Source organism: Onychostoma macrolepis, chromosome 02 (assembly GCF_012432095.1).
Source record: "Onychostoma macrolepis isolate SWU-2019 chromosome 02, ASM1243209v1, whole genome shotgun sequence".
Lineage (NCBI taxonomy): Eukaryota > Metazoa > Chordata > Actinopteri > Cypriniformes > Cyprinidae > Onychostoma > Onychostoma macrolepis.
Window position 1 is genome coordinate 31,625,314 of NC_081156.1, and position 14,689 is coordinate 31,640,002.

The 14,689-nt window shown below is 33.9% G+C and overlaps 1 protein-coding gene across 7 annotated transcripts in view; it reads left to right on the top strand.

Moving 5' to 3' along the window:
* pde1cb (phosphodiesterase 1C, calmodulin-dependent b) overlaps positions 1-14,689 on the top strand; it is an 87,717-nt gene that overhangs the window by 41,901 nt on the left and 31,127 nt on the right. The gene's annotated exons all lie outside the window — the stretch shown is intronic.

The following is a 14,689-nucleotide window of genomic DNA, read 5'->3' on the forward strand; positions in this document are numbered from 1 at the left end:
AATGTAGAATTGAGGGATATAAATGCAGAATTGTGAGATATAAATGTAGAATTGAGGATATAAATGCAGAATTTTGATATAAATGTAGAATTGAGGGATATAAATGCAGAATTGTCAGTTATAAATGTAGAATTGCGGGATATAAATGCAGAATTGTGAGTTATAAATGTAGAATTGAGGGATATAAATGCAGAATTTTGAGATATAAATGTAGAATTGACGGATATAAATGCAGAATTGTCAGTTATAAATGTAGAATTGCGGGATATAAATGCAGAATTGTGAGTTATAAATGTAGAATTGACGGATATAAATGCAGAATTGTCAGTTATAAATGTAGAATTGCGGATATAAATGCAGAATTGTGAGTTATAAATGTAGAATTGACGGATATAAATGCAGAATTTTGATATAAATGTAGAATTGAGGATATAAATGCAGAATTGTGAGATATAAATGTAGAATTGAGGATATCAATTCAGAATTGTGACTTATAAATGTAGAATTGAGGATATAAATGTAGAATTGAGGATATAAATGCAGAATTGTGAGTTATAAATGTAGAATTGACGGATATAAATGCAGAATTTTGATATAAATGTAGAATTGAGGGATATAAATGCAGAATTGTGACTTATAAATGTAGAATTGAGGGATATAAATGTAGAATTGAGGGATATAAATGCAGAATTGTGAGTTATAAATGTAGAATTGAGGGATATAAATGCAGAATTTTGTGATATAAATGTAGAATTGCGGGATATAAATGCAGAATTGTGAGTTATAAATGTAGAATTGACGGATATAAATGCAGAATTGTGTTATAAATGTAGAATTGCGGGATATAAATGCAGAATTGTGAGTTATAAATGTAGAATTGACGGATATAAATGCAGAATTTTGATATAAATGTAGAATTGACGGATATAAATGCAGAATTGTGAGATATAAATGTAGAATTGAGGGATATCAATTCAGAATTGTGACTTATAAATGTAGAATTGAGGAATATAAATGCAGAGTTGTGTAAATAAATTGCATTTTAAAATATATTCAAATGGAAAAGTAATTTTAAATTGTAATAATATTTCACAATATCAAAATTTGTACTGTATTTATGAACAAATAAATGCAGCCTTGGTAAACATAAGTCACTTCTTGCAAATACATTAAATTAAATAAAAGTACAATAAAGTATATTTCAGAGGACAGTCATAGAAAGAATTTGACTTACACATGCACTACTATAATAATTTTCTGGTGCTTTTCTGGTGCCTGTTTCAACACTGTATGCTTTCATTTATTGGAAACAAGAAACAACATGAGGCTAAATAAACTGACAGAATTTTCAGATTTAGGTGAGCTGTCTCTTTAAGAAGCTCTTTCTCCATATTTGACCAGTTGTTAGAAATCATCTAGAACAGTTCAACATCATATGCAGTTCATCTCAAAAGTTGTTGATCTGTACTTTTTCTGGCTCTAGTTTTTATCCAAATTTCTGAATGTTGTTGGAGACCTGCAGTGGCAGAAGGTCTGAGAGCTCTTGCACCTGGAGATCGCTGCTTTGAGTAAATATAGGCTGTAAATACTGGCTGATAATCAATGCAGGACTAATTGATCCAGAATGTTGGAGTGGTGGCTGCAAACACTCACAGAAGGTAAAGAGAGGAGCGTTGGGCTAATTCGGTACAGAAACACCTGCATGTAAATTACACCAGCAATCACACACACTTCACATGAGCTCTTCAAAACCACTCCACATCCTCATTGATGATAAGAGTGAGTCCTGAACGTTGACTGAGTGCGTGTGTGTGACACAAACAAGCAGATTTCTCTTAAAATACTGAAATGCAATTTATCTGTAATTTAAGTGGCGTCATCAAGTGTTTACAGGCTATGCGGCCTGCACAAGCCTGAACTTCTTTCAAAAACAATTTTAGTGATAAATGCACAAAAATACAAATAAAATCAATTATGAGAAATATAAGTAGATAATATGTTTTGAGAATGAAATTAAACCATAAAATGACATTTTAAAATAAATATGTTATTAAAATGAGTTATTTTTAAACATTTTATTCAATATAAAATAATAATATTAGATATTTTACATTTTATAGTTCAATGTTTAGTATTTTTAAATCATTTTTGTCATTTTTCCTGAAAGATAAATATTGAAATATTTTCAAAACCAGTTTACAAATCTAACAGCTACAAACTCCAATTTAGATTTTTCTGGTGTCTTTAAAAATTGTGATTGATATTGCTTTCAGGTCATTTCATAAGATTGAGTGCATTGCATTGTGGGACACACTGTTCCACGAGGAATGATTTGTTTAATATACTGCACATTTTGACTACTGCATTCATTTGTGTATTCTGTACATACAACATTTGCATACAGAAAAATAGTAGTAGTGTGCTTGTGTCCGCTGACAGTCAAACGTCCCTGTTTGATTCCTGCCGTCTTTCCACATCTACACAATCTTGATAATGAGAGGGCTGATTTATTCAGATTCATGCTAATTACATTCCTCTGCTGTCTGATGCTCCTCCCATTCCTTTCTCTTTCTCCGCCCCTTTCATCTTTTCTCATCTCTCTCTCTCCTCCACCCTTCTTTTCCTGTCAGTTGCTTCTTTGAGCTGATTTGCATGTGTGCGCGGGCCGGGGCTCTGTTTAATTGTCATGGTCGCACTGAGTTGCTTTGTGGGAGCAGGTGTGAGTCCGTCCCCTCGTAATGCACTTCCTCTCCCTGTTTGTCTTCTTTAGAGCACCCCCTACAGACAGGACACTGACGAGCAATCTCACAGCTCGGACCAATCTTTACGAAACACGTACACATAATGTGCATTTATTCATAGAGCTCATTTTCTTTGAAAAAAATATGCAAAAATGTTAAAGAAAACAGTTTAACCATTTCAACATTGGTGTTATACTCCTTTTTTAAGGATTTTTGGTATTTTCAGCATTTTATTAAAAGTCTTTCTACACTACACTATAAATCACAAATTCATTCATAATAATGATAATAATAATAAATGTACAGTAATGTTTGTTTTTTTCTCTCTAACTGAAATTTATGCCAAACCTTCCAACATTGGATGAACTTCACCAAACCTCATATCAAGAAACCAACTATATTAATAATAATAGTAGTAGTAGTAGTAGTAATAGTAGTAGTACTACTACTACTACTACTACTAATAATAATAATATTATTTATTTATTTATTTTCCCCCTGGTGTATAAGAATAATCTTCACAGTAACTAGATGTAGCACGTTTTTTTAACAAAATAAATTTCAGTGATATATAAATGTGGACAGTCAAGTGTTAATATGCTCATGTGACTGACATAAAGTCAGTTTCTTAAAAATAAATAATAATAATAATAATAATAAATTCCACTTATAATTTCACTTAAAATACACTAATATAGTTTCCTGAACAATATTTTGGTGTACATCAATAAACTAGATAGTAATTAGTTTTGTTACTATTATTAAATTTATTAAATAACAATATTATTTATTAATATATTATTTAAACAACAACAAAAATATTATTATTATTATTATTAGTAGTAGTAGTAGTATTGTTGTTGTTTTATGTTATATATTTATTTATTAATATTTATGCATTTAGTTTTTCCTGGTGTTTAGGATTAATGCTTCTATACTCACATTGACTGAATGGAGCAAGTTTCTGAACACAGAATAAACTTGATGTGTAAATGTGGACTGTCAAGTATTAATATGCTCAATTGACTAAATGTCTTTGTCACAGATTTCTGAAATATTTTTGAGGCTTAGTTAATAGTGTAGGGTATTTGTTATAAGCAAATTACATTGCTCATCATTATTGGGCTCAGTCATAGTTTCATTTGATCATTTGACCAGAAAACAGCTGCATACAGACGCCTTGGCATCATGGTGATGAGTTTTGCATGCGATTCAATGTGAAACTAGCTTCACTTAATGTTTTTTTTTTTAATTGAGAAGGGTGTTTGCTGTGAGTAGTGAATGTTTGAGTATGTTTGCATAGTATTTTGAACTTTTTGCATTTCAAAAGAACAAAAATGATCTTTCTTCCATAAAATGCTGGTCCCTTTAAAGTATTGACTTTCATGTTGTTTTGTTTTGGCTGTTGTAAATGGATTGTTCCTCTCTGTGAACAAAATAAAAAAGCAGTCCAGGCAGTTCCTTGCACTAGTAATTTCAGGCCTCCATATCGTCTGCACTGGCACCATAGATCAAACGCCTGCGCAGTCCTAAACTCTCACTCATATCAACTTTGCAGCAGACTTCATATACTGTCAACACTCAGATTTACACAGATGACCGCTTCATTCACTGCTGAGTATCTCTCCTGAGGTTAATGAACCATTCATGCCACTTTATTACCTCTGCCCTCCTGCGAGGTGGTGCCAGGCATCACCGATCCATCAGCTGCTCGGCCCGGTCTGACAGAGCCTACTAACAGGATTGATATCGAACCGACTCTGGAGGAACTATTAATTATTTACTCTGGCTGATGTTTGTCTTCAAATGTGTAGGTGTGTAGGTGTGTGTGTGTTTCAGTGGCTAATGGTGGACTTGATTCTGAACACAATGTTCTTGCTGTTCTTTTCCATGATTTTGTAGTTATGCAGCTAACAATTATTTTGATTATGAATTAACCTGTTGATTATTTGAAAGACAAATTTTATTTGGAAAAAAGGGGAAAAAAACATGTTATTCCACATCTTGCCTATAATATTCACCTCCACACATTTTGAAGATAGGGAACAAATAGTCTATGAATGTATTAATGTCCGCTATTCTATACGTGTTATGCAAAAAAAAGTTTTCAAATAGGGCTGTCAAAGGATTAATCAATCAATTAATCACATCCAAAAGTTTGTTTACAATTTATGTACACACATTAAAAATCTAGATAATCTAATCATTTAGATTATATCTAGATATAAATCTTTTTCTTAAATATATACATGCATGTGTGTGTATTTAAATATACATAATAAATATACACATAAATTGTAAACGCAAACTTTTATTTGGTATGCGATTAATCACGATTAATCATTTGACAGGCCAAAAATTTGAATATTAAAATAATAATTATGTTTGGACTGTCACAATTAGGCCTATAAATGATGAGTAAAAAACAAAACCACAAACATCAGATAAAGTAGAACACACACTTTTGTTCTGATCATTCATTTATTTTTCTTGTAAATCTAAAATTTTCTTAAATTTTATATTAATGACGTTAGGCCTACTTACATGTTACATATGTGACCCTGGACCACAAAACCAGTCTTAAGTCGCTGGGGTATATTTGTAGCAATAGCCAAAAATACATGGTATGGGTCAAAATTATCGATTTTTCTTTTATGCCAAGCGTTTGAGAAACATTAGAAATATTCTGGTAGATTCATAACTTTTACAGAAAATATACGTCAAATGTATGCGACGCTCACACACCTGACTAGTCCATACAGTATGATGTGGTAAAGTATTTTTAAGTAATATAGCTTTGTTGGAAGAACAAATCAAATGAATCAAGTCTTTATTAACTTGAAATGATTGTATTTTATTGTATAGAAAAGAGCAGTATGGGAATTTTTCAGAACAAGAAAAGAAGGTCAGTGACAACACTGACAACTGAAAATATAATTCTTTAGCTGGGTTTGTGACGTTGTAACCCGTGTAGGATATATTAAAGCCCTCCTCACTCACTGCTGGACTTCTGCATTAGTGCTGGCCTGCTATTCTTCTCCTAATGAATCAGGCTTAATTGAGCTGTTAATGGAATATTAATCAGTGCCGTACAGCCTGTGTTTCACAGAGAAACCAATCTCTGAAATGCTCAGAACAGACCTTCATGCAATTAGCCACAGTTTGGGGTATTAAATTGGAAGTGAACGTTAAAGCAGTAAATCTAGTCTGTGCTTAAGTCATTAGCATGCATATTAATGTCTGGTCAAGAACTGCTCTTTACGGTAAATAAATGCAAGCGAATTGAGGACACAACTTTGTATGCAGAGGACTTTAATCTGAACGAAGAGCAAATGTACATGTTAGACAGAAAAGAAAATAATTTTTATGCACTGTGTCTTCTCATGCAGTGTCTCAACATAGCTTGCTTATTAACTTTGGCTTGTTGACTTATGAATATTTTATACTCCAATACAGTATGTTTGTTCTCTTGAGCAAAATATAACCAGGGTAATTTACTCTGACATAATTTACTATTTATCTTGCATGCCAAGGGAGTTACTATCACAATTTCAATTGCTCATACATGCTGAACTATTAAGCGTGTAATTCGTCTCCCAAATTTATTTTACAGATCATGATTTATTGCTTCAAATCATACGATGTGTTGAAGAGAGGTGAGCTGCTACTTTTCTACTTGGACGTGCATCGAGTAGACCAGAATAGAGACTTGGGGGTGGGCTTTTTGACTCGGGCAAGTAAACAACCACCTTAACAACCGCAGCAAAACCCTGGCAACCACCCACATCACCCTAGCACTGTGGTGGCGTGTTTGGCACAGGCGAGCACCACTCACATTTGATGAAGATGAATAGCAACTAGAAAGTAAAATGTAAGGAGAAGAACACAGGCGATGTATACTGATATTTTTCCAGTGTTGTCACACTCACCTGTCACCTGTGTTCATCACCTCGGTTGAGTGATTTGGTCCTTCCGCTCTTGGGTCAACAAAGAAACTCCATTAAGAATGAATCACCGTACAGGCCGCAGGTCAGTTTTGCTTCCCTTGACAATGTCAGCTGTCACGCAGCCACAATAGAGATTTTAACAGTGTGACACAGAGGCGTGAGGTGGAAACTCCTCCAGAAACCTGGATCTTTAAATATAAATGTAAAAGTGAGCAATACGATATATTGTGCAAATAAACATACATAAACTACTCCATAAATATGGAATATTTAAGATTTTGAAAATGTTTTTAGAAGCAGTCTCATATGATCATCGAGGCTGCATTTGTTTGATCAAAAATACAGTAAAAACTATAAAAATGTGAAATATTATTACAATATAAAATAACAGTTTAAATACGTTTTAAAATGAAGTTTATTCCTGTGATGCAAAGCTGATTTTTCAGCATCATTACTCCAGTCTTCTGTCACATGATCCTTCAGAAATCATTTTTATGTGCTGATTTTTTGCTCAATTAAGTTTGCTCATGTTTTTCCTGCTTAAGTGTTTTTGTAGAAACCATAATACGTATTTTTTTTCAGGATTCTTTGAGGAATAGAAGGTTCAAAAGAACAGTGTTCATTTGAAATATAATTTTTTTGTGATGTTATAAATGCATTTGCTGTCACTTTTGATAAATTTAATATATCCTTGCTGAATCAAAGTATTAATTTCTTTTTTCCTTTTCTTTTCTTTTTAAATCTTACTTGCCCCAAACCTGAATGGTATCTCTTTACAAAATTTTCACAAAAATAGTAAGCAGAAAAAAATGTTTTCAGCATCAGTAATAAGAAGGAATAAATTACATTGTGAAATATATTATATTATATAGTACCTATGTTATATACATATATTTTTATTATTATATATTATATTATTATATTCATTATGAATGCTTGTCTTTATATTCAACATGCATCCTTAAAATACTGCTACATAAACTGCTCACTAGGGTTTGGAACAGAGCCATTGTGTCCATAAACACTAGTTGATGATTGTGGGTTGTGTGTATGTGTGTGCGCCAGGTCAGTCTGCCAAAGAAACTCATGATGTTTTCATCTGATGGAGTAATATGTAGATTTAGTGACCTTTCAAAAATTGGATTGCTTTTATTGGATTACAGCAGGCGACAGTGTAACTAACTGACCTTTTGTTCTGAAAATAAGGACAGAAATCTTTATACCCTGAGTGCCGGTCTGCATCTATCCCCAGGCTATATGACACTCGAAAATGTATTTAGTCACAGTGCAGTTTAATTATTATGGATTTGCAAAAATCCAAGCATGTTTCGTAACCTCAGATTACATACGCAAAATCTATTGATATATCCCATAATGCACTGCGTTCAAAATCATTTAATCTAAACCTCTACAAAATGAGCTCCACAAGATTGAAAACAGTCTTTATCTTATTAGATGTCTCTTGTTTAAAGATGCACATGTTTGCATTTGAGAAATACAGTGCATGAAATTAAATGATGTACATGAGAACTTTTTTTTTTAAATTCTACATCACAATTTACCAAATGTTTTGTCAGCAAATCTCTAAATATTTACTTGAAATACGTCCTAAGATTTTCAGTTAATTTCAATCATTTAATAATTAATTTGCATGTTCTTGGTTCTCTAAATGTTGCTTAATGGTCACATGGCACACAGTTAAACAAAATATTTCATAGATACCGATACTGTTAGGAAGATATATTGTCGTTACACTTCTTCTTCTGCCATCTTTTCTTCCCTAGCATCTCCAGCGTGCCATCTGGATCCCTCAGTAACTGTCCTCGTCTATTTAATCCAGATTACTCCTCTGTTTTTCTTTTAACCGACACATGTCAACACAACCCATCAGCGTCTGCTGATTTCCTGCAGTGTTTGTTTATGGGATGTGCTTGTGTCATTTACTTCCAATTTGTGTGGATACTCAAGAGAAGAAGACTGGATGTAGATTTTGTACAAATGCTCTTATAACTTCTTTTCCCCTTTCTTTTTGTGCCTGTGTGTTTGAGAATAAGTGACTATACATCCTCTTTTTCTGTGGCCAGAATTTCTAAATTGCCTAAAATGTCTGGTATTTGGCTTTGTTTTCCTATTTTCATACTTGCTGATGGTGAAGAAGACTGAAAAGTGGCTTGACCAATAGCGTGCAGGCTTTGTACCTAATCGAGCAATCGTAGAGTGCAAGAAGGTGAGATCTACAGAGAACAGCAAAAGCAGTGCATTTACATTTACGCATTTAGCAGACACTTTTATCCAAAGTGACTTACATTGCATTCAAGTTACAGTTTTTACATTTTATCAGCTCTTGCTTTCCCTGGGAATCGAACCCATGATCTTGGCGTTGCTAGCGCCATGCTCTACTATTTGAGCTACAGGAAAGTGCAAATACACATAAATATTATGTATGAGGAGTGTAGAGAGACTGACAATAGGAAAACACAGACATTTTAGGCAATTTAGAAGTCCTGGCAGAATGTCCCCCATGTCCGGGGAAAAAAGGACGTATGGTCAACCTATTTTATTCACTGTAGGCATATCAGAGACTATCTGCCTCAAGGGCTGTGTGCTTTAGCAAGTGAATTTGATCTATAAATGATCTAACTGAGACAGAATGTTGACTATAAATATATTAAATTCAGTTCTGAACAGTGTTTGCATTTTGTGTGTGTGTACTATGTATTTTGCTGCCCACATTTCAAATCGATGTGTTTGATTTCAGTAAGTATGCTGTCTAGGTAGCAGTCTATTTAGCTCACTATGTATTGGAATAGTCCCACAGTCACCCATTAAGATGCTAATTTATCACTTTAAATGCTTTCTTTGAACAACTTGGCTTTAGAGTACAGTGCTAACCAGAAGAGTACTTAACTCTCCATTACCGTTCATTTAAAACCAGCTGCTACATCACAGCTCTTTTCTTCTAACAGCAGCGTGTTTGATCACAACCATTTTGAATTCTGCCGCTTGCTCTGTAGCTATATTTTTCTGTGATTATGAAACTGAAATATCTACTCCGTGGCGTGACTCAGAGTCTCTCTGTCTGTCCTTGTTCTTCAGGACTTTTACCCATGGAGATGGAGAGCATGTTGTTCATTAAGGCTCTCATTAACCGTCTAATTACACAGTAAAACAATGCGCTGACATTTCTCCAGACCCCGGCAACACAGTGTTCCATCATTATTTCAGATCGTTCGTCATTAATTGATTTCCTGCCCAGTCTGACCCTTAACGCACTGATTGGCTGCCACTGAGAGAGAGAGAGAGAGAGAGAGACTGAGTGAATTAGTGTGTTGTTGTTTCGATAATGTGTTTTTAGAGTCACTCATAAACCTTATCGGTCGCTCCTAATCGGTCGTCTTGTGTCGTACATTGAGAGAGGTTCAAAGACGGCCGTTGTCACAGTCTTGCGACCAAAGATAGCCTATGATCATTTTCTGCTAGTGTCAGAAATTCAGCATGATCATCGCACAATGTGTTTGCTGCTACGAACCACGTTTACTGACCAACCAATAAAAATGCGACATTAAATCAACGCGACATGGCGCTAAAACGTAAAACTGCTTACCTCAAGCTCTTCCTTTTTTTTTTTTTAAGCACACATAAAAAATACAACTGCTAAAGTGTGATTCATCATGCTCTTTTTGTTTATCACTAGCGCATGCTGATGGTGTTTTATTCTTCTATACACTCTCAGAAATAAAGGTACAAAATTTGTCACTGGGGCGGTACCTTTTCAAAAGGTACATGTTTGTACCTAAAGGGTCCATTTTAGAGGTACATATTAGTACTTAAAGTGTACATATTTGAACCTAATAGGTACAAAAGTGTACCTTTTGAAAAGGTACCGCCCCAGTGACAGCTTTTGTACCTTTATTTCTGAGAGTGTAGAAATGTGCATCGTAGCGTACAAGTCAATGTCAACAGTGTACAGTCTACATACATGTCGCACCCAAGTTTATTAGATTTGCAAGGATCTTATAGGATTGCTAAAATCGTGCAGTGTGTGAAAGGCTTTAGGTGGATGTTTTATGTGGCTGCAAGGTTGCTCTGGTGGTTCCTTTAATATAAGCCTGTGGTATTCTTTTTATCCTTCTTTATTGTCCATCAGGCAAAAAACAAAACAAAACAAAAAAACGTAAGTCTAATTGCTTAAAGTGAACGCAGACATTTAAAAGTTAAAAAGCTGACATAATGCGACAGACATCAAATTCTTTTGAACAAATTCTACAACCTTTTTATTACCGTATATACTTTATTATTTAAAAATGCTCAGGAAAATGAGTAAACAATGCTTTTAGTACTTATCATATTATTTAATATTATTTATTCAGAGTTGTTCAGTCTTTAAAAATAAGTGTAGACATTTTTGAAAAATATATTTTACATCATATTTTTATATTCTCTTTCTTTCTCCCTCTTTCTATTTTCCCTCCTATTTTATAATCTAAAAGAAGTAACCAAACACATCTATGTTGTCAAGGTTTCGACAAGGTTTGCATCACTTATCGTGGATTGACTGCCTGGATTATAAACTGCCATAATGCCACACTGAAAACTGATTTTTTCATGAAGATAGTTGGAGTACATTTAACAAGAAAATACCATTTCAGTCTTCTACTTCAAAAATGTCATGTTTAATTAAATGTCACTTGCCTTTTCTCTCTAATTACTTGTGAAAATTGTTTCAAAGTAAATCCTCCACCATTTTTTTTCTGAGCACATGTGATTTCCACACTGTGCACACATCTGCATAGAAATGAGCATTAGTGTGCGTGTTTTCTCTGTGTGTTTTTAATCTCAGTGTGGTGGCTGTGGCTCTGCCCTCCGCTGCCCCGCTCAGAGATCAGCGCTCTAATAAGCTGTTGGACTGTTTGGCCATCGCATCTTCTCTGCATTTCAAACTGTTTCCAGGAAGAAAAATAACAGACCAAGGATTAAACGAAGCTTGAAGCCGCTCTTATGATGCCTGTGGTTTCAATCAAACCAAAATCTCAGTTTAGCTGACCCCGTGTTCTAGTTAGTGCTGCTTGCTGTTAGCATTGCTCATGTAGTACCTAGGGTTGGGGATTTGAACCAACCCATTGCAGTATGTATAAAACTTTAGCTTGTAACTTGATCTGCAACAGTGAATAATTTGTGTAGCTTTCTGACAAAGAGGCGTGCTATTATCAATGTTATTTTAGTATAATTGAAATACAAATAGTTATTTTAAATTATAACTATTTTTCATACATTTTTTTTGCCATTTTTGTACATTTGTAATTTTTATTATTATTATTCTTTTTAAATATGTCCAGATTTGTATTATTTTTTATTATTTTTATCCATTTTAGCTTAATTTATTTTAGTACATCAACTGAGAGATTAAATAAAAAGTATTTTATTTCAGTTAAAGTTATTTTATTTCAAGTAAGGCATTTAGGCATACTCAGCTCTGTGTGCACATGCAATATGATGAACTCTTCACATGAACAAATCGTTGACAATATCTTCTGAAATTTCTTCAAAACTCTCAGTATTCACAACAGCCCAAACCTGCAGCATCTGTGAATTTCTCACATTGATGCAAATTCAATTGAAGATTCATTAGCCATGAAAACATGGTCTGCCTCAAAGCTATTGAGCAGTTCTGCATGAATATCTCATGAGCAGTCAGTATAAATGGTTGCTTTGCTTGGGAGACTGAATTTATAGCCCATTGGATCAATCCATGTTCAAAATGGAAGCTACACTATGGGCTCTAACCGCTCTCGCTCTCTCTGGCAGAAATCTCTTTTCCACAGCTATAAAAGCTCTTATGATGGATGAATGGGGTTGATGTTTAATATAATAATTCTCATGCTCATAAATGCTCAAGGATGTGAGCTCTAGCCAGGCAAATTGAGCCGCATTGAGCATCCCAACAGACTTTAGCCTGCAAACATCTGTGGTTTTCACAACACAATCTCATGGCAAGTTGTAACTATTTTGCTGTCTGGCGATTTGGTAGCTAATTCGAATGAAGCACATGTGACAGTTGGGGCTGGACCTTTATGCTTTTTTAAATAAAAATGGAATGTTTTCACATCGCATGAATTCATACGAGATTGCCCTCTCATAAAATAGTTACATTTTCCTGTGAGATCGGGTGGGTTTCTTCGAGGTTCTTTAATTTGGCTTCTATGGTTCCATGAAGAACCTTTGACATTCATGGAATCTTTGCATTCCAAAAAAGGTTCTTCATAGTGGAAAAAGGTTCTTTAGATTATTAAAATGTTCTTCACTAATGCAAAATTTTAAGTTGTGATGGCTAATTGCAAAAGTATTTTTTATGGTGTACAAGATCCAACAGTACTCACAAAGTTTCAAGAGTAGCTAAGCTGTAGAGTAGTACAGAAGCTAGAGCAAAAAAGTAGCATTGCATTTGTCTTCAGCTGTTTCTTACAGTTTGTAGAAGTGCAATATGATGTTTAACTTTATTTAATTATATTAGATAATAATGATTGGAATATTGTCAGTTTGTTTAGATGTTACCACATGAAGCACATTTTAGGTTACCTGACAAAGCATTTTTGTGCAAGATAAGCTTGAAGAAAGTTTGCAGCCTGAATCCCTGCAGCCTGACTTTGTTCCAGCAGGACTGACTTTGTAAGGGTGAATAAACATCTTGCGAATGAACAGAATTTTCCCTGCTCAGTATTTGAAGCGTGCATCTGAGGTGAGGCTGCAGGTATTCTCCTGTGGCAAAAAATAATCTGCTGAAGTTTCTCATGAAATGATTTTGCTTTGCTGAACATGATTGGCAGCTGCTGACACGGGCGGCTGTGCTCATCCAATCAAACGTCATGTTCCACCCACATGTCTTGAGACATCTGTCAATCCCGCAGAAACAAGCTTTGTGTGCAGAGCGTTAAGGACGGCTATTGTTGCCATGCTTCTGATGGATGGCATTATCTTCCTGGATCTCAAACACAAGCCTGTTATGTTTTTTTCATCTTAAATCTTTCTATAACAGTTTGCATGCAGAAAATAACTGACTGTGTGGAATAAACTCCCTAGACAAATAGAATAAGATCTCGTGAGGGTAATTGTTAACTAAGGCTCAAACCATAAAACACTATTTTCATTACTCAAAATAAAATAAGCATTACTGAAATAAAATAAAATACAAATTTATTTAATAATTTTATTTATGTAGTTCATAAAAATAATTAAAAACCATTAAAATAAAATAAAATTAGTAAATACTATATAGACATTTAAAAAAATCAAATAAAAATTGTTTAAATTATTACTTAAAATTTCACTAAAATTAAAGTGAAAACAAAATATTGAAAAAAATCTTAAACTTATTTTAAGCTAGTTGCCAGAGCAACATTTCTTATTTTTATTTAGTTACTAAAATAATTACAACTAATTAAACTAAAACTATTAAAAATATTTTATTAAAAAAAGTTATAAAAATAATACAAATAAAAAATAATGAAGTAAATTAAAAATAATAAAAATGACAAAAACACAACAAAATTACTAAAACTTTAAAATTTAAAGGGGTCATATGATGCGATTTCATGTTTTCCTTTGTCTTTGGAGTGTTACAAGCTGTTTGTGCATAGATAAGATCTGTAAAGTTGCAAAGATTAAAGTCTCAAACCCAAAGAGATATTCTTTATAAAAGTTAAGACTCTGCCACGCCTTCCTAAAATGGCTCATTCAAACACACCCCCACATGTCTATGTCATAGTGTGGGAAGATTTGCACCGCCCAAACATATACGTAAAGAAAGAAGGCGTAACTTTTATTCTCGCTGTAGAATTGTTGTTGCCGGCACCATGTCGTGGAGACGCTGTGTGTTTCGTTGTGAAAGCGAAAGTACTTTGTTTGGCCTTCCAAATGAGTACACAACTAGAAATCAGTGGTTAAGTTATTTACAACACTGTTCCAGAACAGTACAACGCAAATATTCAAATGTGTGCAGCGCAT